General features: G+C 46.5%; 1 protein-coding gene across 1 annotated transcript in view; it reads left to right on the top strand.

Moving 5' to 3' along the window:
• Window positions 1-451: 451 nt before the first annotated feature.
• The window catches only part of RNF182 (ring finger protein 182), a 63,347-nt gene continuing 53,840 nt past the window's right edge, over window positions 452-9,958 (top strand). The window contains exon 1 of the mRNA XM_045497342.1: window positions 452-499. The gene's annotated coding sequence lies outside the window, so the exon portion shown is untranslated. The remainder of the gene's footprint in view (window positions 500-9,958) is intronic.

Genomic DNA, 9,958 nt, shown 5'->3' with positions numbered 1-9,958 from the left:
CTCGGGATGTCCAGTGCGGGAAATCAAGGTGGTGGGGGGGTGCCCGCCCGCTAGGACGGAAACACGAATTGGCTGTGGGCTCGCTCCCCTCGGTCCCCTTCCCCTGTGGCCCGGGCGAGACACACGATTTGGCGAGGGAGACGAGAGAGGGGCGTGTTTGTGGTGGCGGCGGTTCCAGGCGGGGGGGGGGGGGTCCTTGCCCCCTCGGAGCACCCAGACTGCGGAGGAGGAGGAGGAGGGGGGCGGGGGTCCAGGCGGCGGCCCCGCGCGCCCGGCACCCCGGCTGCCCTGGGGTCCCCACCGGGCCCGGGGGCCCCCTGGCGGTTGCCATGGTGACGTAGGGTCGGCGGCGCGCAGTGGAAACAAAGCGGCCCGCCCGCTCCTCGCCCGAGCTCCTCCTCCGCGGGCGCCTCCCTCCCCCCCGCCCCCCGCCTCTGGCCCCGCCGCCGCCGCCGCCGGAGCGGCTCCCGGCCCCGCAGCCGCCGTCGCCGCGGGCCAGGTAAGCGAGCGAGCGCGCCCGCGGCCGGTGGGGGAGGGGAGGCTGGGGCGGGGCGCCCGCGGGTGGGGGTGGGGGGCGCCCGCCGAGGGGAGCGGGCTCGGGCCCGACCGCGCCCGGGTCCCCGAGGGGCGCGTCCCCCGCCGGGCTCCGGCCGGCTGCGCCCCCGACGCCGCGGCCTCCCGCCCAGCGCCCCGCGCCGGCGCCTCCAGCCCGGCCGCCCGCGGCCCCGGACGGCGGCCGGCAAGGCGGGCAGAGCCTTCGCGGGTGGGCGCGCCGCCGGGGCTCCGACGGGGTGCGCGGCGCGGGGCTTCCCGAGCGACGGGGCGTGGGGCGGGCGCCCTCCGGTTTTGCCGGTTTGGCGTGTTCGCGAGGCTTTGAGGGAAAAAAAGATGGGACGCCGTTTCCCTTTGGACTCGCCCGGTGGACTTCCTAACCGATCCTCTCCGAGGACGGGATGGGAGGCTCGCAGGGGCGAGCAAGCCAGGCAGTGGTGTTGTTGTTGTTGAACAGTCTCTGGAAAGCGAGCCCGTGCTTAGGTGCCCCTGCCCGGTTTGGTGCTTCCGAAGTTCCTTTGGGTTTTGAACATAACGACCTTTATCTTTGCAAGGTGTAGTCGCTAAACCTGCAACCGAACGGGAAGGGCAGCCCGGGTTTCCCATCCGGCGGTACCAGAATTCCTGGCGGGACCAGTACTTTGCGGGTTAGATCCTTGGCCCCACCGGGGGGCGGGGGGCATTGTTACTGTTTCTGGAAGGTATTGTGTTCGCGCTTTAAGGGACTGCAAAATGCCTCGCGTTTCTCTGCGCGAGGGAGCAGCCCGGAGCAGCTCTCGAGGCAGGTGTAGCGGCCGGTGTTTGCACCCGGGCGTTAAGGGCGGGGAGAGAGTGAAGATGCGGTTGCCAAGGGCGTGAGGGTACCGCTCGGGGGAATTGCTCAGGTGATGGGTGCATGCGTCCTTTCTCAAGGGCCCCAAGCCTTGCCATCATTTCGTGATACTTTGTGGCAGACACAGGGAAAGAATTCAAGATACGATTGTAAAGACGGCGTTGGGGCTACTTAGGCAACACGTGTGATACTGGGAAAGAAACCTCGCCGATCCATCCGGAAGGCAATAATATATTAACATTGTTTGTCTTTATTGGGGAGCGACGTCGACTGGGAACTGGGAAATGTTTCAACTTAAGTTGTTGCTTCCAACTTAGTAAAATAATACACAAGTTGGAGTAGATGAGTTAGAGAACATTCTGTGGAATGCAGGAAATTGTGTCTTTGCTCTTTTAAAAGGTAGTTGGTGAAAAGAAACCAGGGGCACGGATCATTTTGCATTGCAGTTAAGTTGATTAGAATTATGGCTATTAAAGCTACTTGAGCTTTGAGGCGCGAAGTGATTAATAATATCCCCTCTTCCTCCTCGTGGGATTTCAACACCTGTTAGCCTGCTGATTACCAGGTTTCCAAGTCAGTTTGTGTTTGCCAGCAATTGTAAGTGATGTTACTTCATTAGAAGATCGTATTGAAGACTGAAAGACGAAGTTGCCACAACAATTTGCAGGTTCCTTCACAACCGGGGGTGGTTCTTGAAACTGATTTTACCTGGAGAGTGATTCACAGCTGCGGTGCTTAACGCTCACTGATGGTGGCAACGAGACAGTAGTGAGATGTTAGGTCTGTTTTGAGAAGGTAACCAGGAGAGAAAATCAGTATTTTCTCATTGAGGCGTGAAAGGCAAACAGAATATTGAAGCCTAGACACAGGATATAGACACGGGAGGGAGTTTCTTGCGTTGTAGTAAAAATAATGATTTCTCTTGCGTGTTCGGGGGTACCAAGATTATAGCTTCATCCAGATATTTGTTAGCAAATCCAGCATTCTCGTGCAAGGCCTCTGGACCTGCTTTTCAGCAAGATGGAGCCCTCACGGTGGGTCCTAGCCTCAATAGTTGACGTGGTGGCCCTTAGCTTGTATTCTCAAGAACGGAGATACAACCCACTGTTGGCTCAGCACCACGAGGACTCATGGTTTGCCTTTGCTCCGAACTCACACAAGGCACAAGATTCAACGGAGTTTGGCATTTCTAAAGCTGTCTGTCTTTCTGCCAAAAAGTAAAGTCCGTAAACATCAGGAATAAACAGTCACGGACTGCAGGCACCGCTTTGTAGTGGTTTGTTTCCACCAGTGTCTGAAGCATGAAATGGAACTGTTGTCGGGGCGGTGCAAAAGAACTTGGCGTGTTCATGTATGTTGCTGGCATTCCGAGGTATGTGCGTCCCCAGATGATGAAAGAAAAAGGTAGTTGTGAGATCCTCAGGATCTCCTTAGGAAATAAATGCACGTGGAAAAGTGTGCTTTATGTCCTTGGTTTAGCTTAGCCACCTGGCGGGCGTAGAAAACAGCCCAGCGCGTCCTCAGGTGTAAAAAACCCTACTTGTCCCTCCTGCTTATTCGTAGGGGTGTGACTCTTGTGCATTTCTAGCCCGAAGACTCTGTATTTTAGGGAGTACAGCTGGTCCTAATTTTTGGTATAAGTTGTAAAATAGGGTCTGATCATTGTAATCACAGCCCTTGTCCTACAAGAGGGATTCTGTACCTTAACTTACCAAGCGTGTCCGCAGCTATGAGACAAGCCGCGGAATGTTCTTGTTGAAGTTAGGGTGAACACACTCGTGACATTGAAAGTCCGTTGTTTTGTAACCACGTGAGCCTGCATGGGCAGCAGAAAGCCATGGAAGCCTTTATTGCTTGTTTCTGGGTCAACGTTCTCTTGCAGTTTCTAGTAGCAGTGTGCTGACTGGTTCGTAATTTGGCATCTAGTACAAAGTGTTGTAGCATTTATAAAAGCGCATTTGTGAAGGCCGATAGGTTTTGAATGGTGTCTTCATTACCAAAACACTCAGGCTCAGATCTGTGCCTGGGGGTGAGTAATGTGGTCCCTGAGACTAGCTCGAGGAAGAGTGCTATAAATATAAGGTTCACTGACCTGCTGTGCATGGTGGGTATTGATCAGAACTATGGTGCTGAGAAGCGGCATGGGAGACACATGGTGGTGGCGACAGGAAGTGGCATTCTGGGTTATGGAATGTTCTGGAATCCGTGGAAGTGTAGCATGGATTATCAGTAGTGATTGATGGAGATTGAGAAATGTTTGTTGGGCTTAGGTCTCACTTTTCGTGTTCCCCGTTAAAATGAAGATCCCACGTCTTCGTTAAACCACTTTGTAAACCACAGAGCTTGGGGATAATATATACGTTTCTACTGTCTGCCACTTGGAGTGTTACAAATACAGCTCTAGGTCAATGATTGATTTCCTTACCTGCCAGTTATTGGTAGCAATTACACAGTACAGTTTTGGACATCAGTCAACAAATGGTTATCAGGTGTTTCCTTTTATATATTCTGTGTTGCTTGATCAAAGGCATCCGAACCCTTATGGATGAGGAATTACTTGTTTCCCACTATTATGATTATTTCTTTCATTTCCGAACTCATTATGTGCAATAACCAAATGGTCTCCTTTGGCCTAGTTTTCAGCCTCCTTTTTATTTTAAATTTAAAAAAATGCATATTTATTTATTTTGAGAGAGAGAGTGCGTGCGCGCGCAAGCACGAGGAGCAGAGGGAGAGGGAGAGAGAGACTCCTAAGCAAGCTCCATGCTCAGTGTAGAACCTGCTGCGGGGCTGGATCCCACGACTGCAAGATGATAACCCGAGCAGAAATCAAGAGCCGGACACTTAACTGACTGAACCACCCAGGCATCCCGAGACTTCTTTGTCTTATGGGGAAAAGTCACCAGTTAATGCCTTGATGATTTTTAAATAATTTTATATCCCCAGAACTTTAAAAACATGATTTGGCTAATTTGTTATTCAACCAGAAGAATATTTAGAGGCTTAGTTTATAGTAGTGCGCATTAAAAAAAAAAAAAGCCTGGGTGGCTCAGTCGGTTAAGCGTCCGACTTCGGCTCAGGTCACGATCTCGCGGTCCGTGAGTTCGAGCCCCGCGTCGGGCTCTGGGCTGACGGCTCAGAGCCTGGAGCCTGCTTCCGGTTCTGTGTCCCCCTCTCTCTCTCTGCCCCTCCCCTGTTCATGCTCTGTCTCTCTCTGTCTCAAAAATAAATAAACATTAAAAAAAAAAGCCCAACCCATATTATAATCTGACATATCGGACGTTTACAGAGCTGTGTGGTGAATAGGAAAATTTGGCATCCTGTAGGGTGATGAATTGTGCATTTCCCTAAGTGTCTCACGTTAGATTTTTACCTTATGATGAGTAGAAGTAAAAGCCAAAGGGCCATGAGGTAGAGTCTTCAATGAGTTAAAAGATGTTTAAAGGGAGTGTAGTACACACTGAAAGCCCTCAGGGCATGATGGTCAAGGGGATGGGAAGAAAAAAAGACTTTGATGGCATTAATAATCTCTTTATCACCTTCTGGTCCAAACTCCTGAAGCAGTCACCGAAGGGCTGTTTCCATGGTTTTCAGAGGCTGGCCACTTCTACACCAGAGATGTGGGTCCTGGTCACCGATCCCCACCTTTTCCCCCGACTAACCAAAAAGCGACTCCCGTGAATTGTGACTAAGTGCACTTTGAATATTATAAGCCTCCGATAAAGGTACAAGAGTAGAGGGTTTGTGTGTGTGTGTGTGTGTGTGTGTGTGTGTTTGTGAGTATTATGTAATCTGATTGTTCCAGTAGACCAGTTAGATTAATCAAGACAGTACTGGAAGTATAAAACTATGCGTTTGTCTAACACATTTGATGTATTTAAGTGGGAAACTGTGTTTCTGAGTATCAGTCCATTAGGAACCTTCTTCCCTTTCTTATAACCACAGTCCTTCAATGAAGACATGGCATTTTACACAATTTTATCATGCTGTGACATGTCAGGCATGGTTATAGTGACGAATAGATGCTTACTCAAACTCTTGAATTGTAAATCTGCAATAAAAGGTTTCTGTGTGGTCTTGTCTGGCATTTCATCCTGTCGCATCCGGTTTTTCTCAGACCACGTTCAGTATGATTGACGTTTCATCTTTTTTCTGTCCATCAGTCACATCCTCACTAGGGCTTCTGAGGGGGCAGATCCTGTGTGAAGCACTCTACAACTCTTAGCTTATTTTTAATGCTCACAGGAGCCCTATGCGGTAGGTACTTTTGTGGTCCCCAGTTTAAGATGGAGAAAACTGATGTGACCACTCTCTGATGTATTCACCTAAAGGTACACAAAATACACCAGAATCCCAGTATTTAAAAAAATTTTTTTTTTATTATTTTTTTAACGCTTATTTATTTTTGAGACAGAGAGAGACACAGCATGAACAGGGGAGGGGCAGAGAGAGAGGGAGACACAGAATCTGAAACAGGCTCCAGGCTCTGAGCTGTCAGCACAGAGCCCGACGCGGGGCTCGAACTCACGGACCGTGAGATCATGACCTGAGCCGAAGTCGGGGGCTTAACCGACCGAGCCATCCAGGCGCCCCAATCCCAGTGTTTTGATGGGAAGGAGTGCAGGCAGCTTTGCCTTTTTTTTTTTTTTTTTTTCCAGTTCACTGGTGTGTGTGTGTGTGTGTGTGTGTGTGTGTGTGTGTGTGTAAAGTGTAGAAATGATGGCACTAATCGTTGTGGCACTCGGGCTTTTTTTCTTTCTTTTCAATGAAAAGAAACAAAGCCTAAAGTCACAAGAAGCTTTTGTTCATAGTATATTGTGACATGTACCAGGATTCTTTTCTGTGTATAGAAACTGGCAGAGGTTGATTTGCAGAAAAGATACTTTCTGAAAGTAGTTGTCCTTTCATTATGGTTTGTATTCTGTACTAAAAGAATACATATTTTCTATGGCGTTGGCATGGAATATACCTGTAAATATATCTTTTGAGTGTTGGTCTATTTTGCGTTGCCTTTTGTGGGCTGTCCTCTATCTGGGCTCACCTGTTTTGTCCTTAGCTGACTTCCTGCCCCAAGGACTAAGTGATATTCCTTTTTTACTCTCTTCCAAGATAATTCTGTGTATACCTTAAAAAAAAATTGGCACATTGTGCTGAAAGATACATAGGTCTGTTTTTTTTTTTTTTTTTTTTTTTTGTGCTAGACTGTAAGCTTCTCAAGAACAACAACTATGTCTTAACTCATTTCCAAAGATCAGGTAGGTACAAGTATGCTTTTCTTAATTGAATACTTAAACGATTTTTTATGTGATATAAAATTATTACATTTTACTCTAGTTCCGAAGTCAGTGAGAGCTTAAAAAAAATCAATTTTAGGGCCTTAGGAAACTGACTCAAGTTTAATGTATCATTTGGGCACTATAAAATTAATTTGAGCTTTTAGTTACTTGAAATAGAACATTAGAAATCACATCACAATTCTGTTTCAACTTATTTGGATTTCTGATATTCATGCCTTAAAAGGTTATATATAAAAAGCGTAAAAATAGTAGCTAGCTTGTTGTGATGAGCACTGGATGTTGTATGTGAGTGTTGGATCACTAAATTGTACACCTGAAACTGATCTCACACTGTATGTTAACTGGAATTTAAATGCAAACTTAAAAAAATAGCTAGCAGGGGCACCTGGGTGGCTCAGTCGGTTAAGCGTCTAACTTCAGCTCAGGTCATGATCTCACTGTCCATGGTTCGAGTCCATGGGGCTCTGTGCTGACAGCTCAGAGCCTGGAGCCTGCTTCGGATTCTGTGTCTCCCCCTGTCTCTGCCCCTCCCCCGTTTGCACGCTCCCGGGCTTTCTTTCTCTCTCTCTCTCAAAAATGAATAAACATTAAAAAAGTAGCTAGCATAATTTTATACTAGCAATTATGAACAAGCTTTTGATTATTCTAGTCAAAGAGCAAAAAAAAAAAAAAATGAATCTTTGAAAATCATTTACATTTGTTTTTACAATACTTTCAGTATTTTACCTCCGATCGCCCCTCCTCCACCCCATGTAAAGTGATTAAGAGTGATTAAGCATATTAACTTCAGTGATCCTTTCTCATTTAGGCTACGTGAAAAATAAGATCAAGTAAGGGACAAGTGTCCATGAAAGGAAGTAGCGAGGCAGAGTTCTGTGGGTTCTTTTCACAAATATTCTAATAGCTGCCATTTATTCAGTACTTCTTTGGTGCCAGGTAATTTATTAGTATGCTACACAAGCAGTCTCTTTTGATCTTCATAGGAACCCTTGTTTCCCCTTCAATAAAATACTAATAAATAGCTTATCCAGGGTTGCGCAGAGTTGGTAAATGTAAAACCATGATTTGTGTGGGTAAGTCACAATGTGAAGTTGCCTGGGGTTGCTCTGCTAATTCCTGGCAAAGAGTGCTTCCTACAGCATCGAAGATGCTTTTGTTGGTGAGTACTTTGGGAAGAGAGGCCGTTGAGGAAACCAAGAAAAATACATCCTTGTTTATGCTCACCACTGCAGACACCAGTGGGGGTTTTGGGGTAGAAGGAGGGGAGAATGTTTGCTCTCGATCTGTTTTTAGAATTAAAACCAAAATTAATCGAGCTGTCTTCTGTCTCCTGAATTTATTTCGTTTTATTTTACACTGTGCCCTGGATTGGGAATGTAACACAGGAAAGGGCCACGTGAGATGATCTAGATGAAAAGAAATGAAAACTCAGCATGTGTCGTGTCATATACCTCTGGGTAGGCTTCCCAGAGGGTCAGAGCAGCGTGTTCTCTGTTCCGTGGGGGGAGGTCCTTGTCTAGGATGCTGGAGGTCTGGATGAAGTTGAGAAGCCTTGTTCTTTGAACATGCCAAGCCTCCTACGGTTTTTAGACCTTAGCATTTCTGTCCACTTTGCTGGGGCTGCTTTCTCTCTAAACATTTGTGTGACTTTACCCCCTTGTTTCTTTCAGGTCTGTACTCTGATATTATCAGAGTGGCCTTCCTAAGCTCTCTGTACAAAATCGTGATCTTTTGGAGTGCCGGGGTGGCTCAGTCAGTTGAGTGTCCAACTTCGGCTCAGGTAATGATCTCACAGTCTGTGGGTTCAAGCCCCGTGTCTGGCTCTGGGCTCACAGCCCAGAGACTGGATCCCACTTTGGATTCTGTGCCTCCCTCTTTCTCTCTTCTCCTCCCTTGCTCACACTCTGTCTCTCAAAAACTAAAACGTTAAAAAAAAATTAAAAATTGTGATCTTTCTGTCTCCCGTACTCTCTTCCACATCTGTTCTTTTCCACAGTGCTGTTACCACATGGTACATCAAGTAAACAAACGAAAAACATATAATTATCTTACTCAGCTATTGTGTACAATTCCATAAAGACAGTGGATCGGTTTCGTTTCGTTTTTTCTTTTTGCTACTGTGTTCTCGGCTTCTAGGACAATGCCTGGAACATAGTAAGTGCTCAATAAACACTTCTTGAATGAATAAAATAATTTTTTATGATGTCCATTTCCAGCAGAGGGGACCTGTCTTAGGAAACCACTGGAATATCATAGGAGAGAGTTTTAGATTTCCGTAGTCAGATCGCTGTCTGCTTTGGTGTTCTCAGATGGCTCCCCGTAGCTTTTTTTTTTTTTTTAATTATTATTTTTTCAATGTTTATTTTTGAGAGAGACAGAGCGTGAGTGGGGGAGGGGCAGAGAGAGAGGGAGACACAGAATCCGAAGCAGGCTCCAGGCTCTGAGCTGTCAGGCACAGAGCCCGACGTGGGGCTTGAACTCATGAGCTATGAGATCATGACCTGAGCTGAAGTCGGATACTCACCCAACTGAGCCACCTAGGCACCCTGTCCCTACAGCTTATTAAGTGGTCCCAGAGAAGAGTATAGAAAAATGCCATTCTCTGTTCTGGTAAACAGGTCAGAATTAGTGATTTGGTGAAACTTGAGACATCTGTAATCACTGAGATGTGAACATTTCCATGCAGAGACTTTTTCAAATGCGTGGAGAGCTTTTGATAATACCTTTGTATTCTAACTGTTCTGTCCAAGTCTTAAAAAAAAAAAAAAAAAGAGTACTATGTAGTTCCCTTCTCTTCTCAAGGCTTTTGTAAAACTGGATATAAACCATTCAGAGATAATTTTTGAACTCTTGCTAATGTTAATACGAACTAGAATTTCTTCAATTGTACACTTGTGGGGCTAAGACATAAAAGAACAATACAGCCCACTTCTCTATGAGCTTGAATTAGCTATTTGCTTGTTAGATGTTCAAGAATTAATAAAAAGCATTTAAAAAAGCATTGCATCCCAAGAGCTAGAGGCTGTAAAATGCATCAGCCTAAGAGTTTTCTGATTTATCTGTTTTTTAAAAAATCTGTGTTACACTTGGGAGGGGGGGGAGGTTGGAAAGTTGTGCCTAAGCAAAGCTTTTCGTTATCTCTTCATCAGTGCCATAGGAGCAGGACTATGGAAACAACGAAACACAGCCCCATTCCCCGGGGTTTAGAAAATTCTGCTACTTGTTGCATGCGATGTGTCTTTGTCACTTACGAACGTTTTCTTTTCAGAGCTTCTCT

The sequence above is a fragment of the Leopardus geoffroyi genome, chromosome B2 (genome assembly GCF_018350155.1).
Source record: "Leopardus geoffroyi isolate Oge1 chromosome B2, O.geoffroyi_Oge1_pat1.0, whole genome shotgun sequence".
Taxonomy (NCBI): domain Eukaryota; kingdom Metazoa; phylum Chordata; class Mammalia; order Carnivora; family Felidae; genus Leopardus; species Leopardus geoffroyi.
Note: the sequence above shows the minus strand (reverse complement) of the source record. Positions and strands in the feature narration are given on the sequence as shown.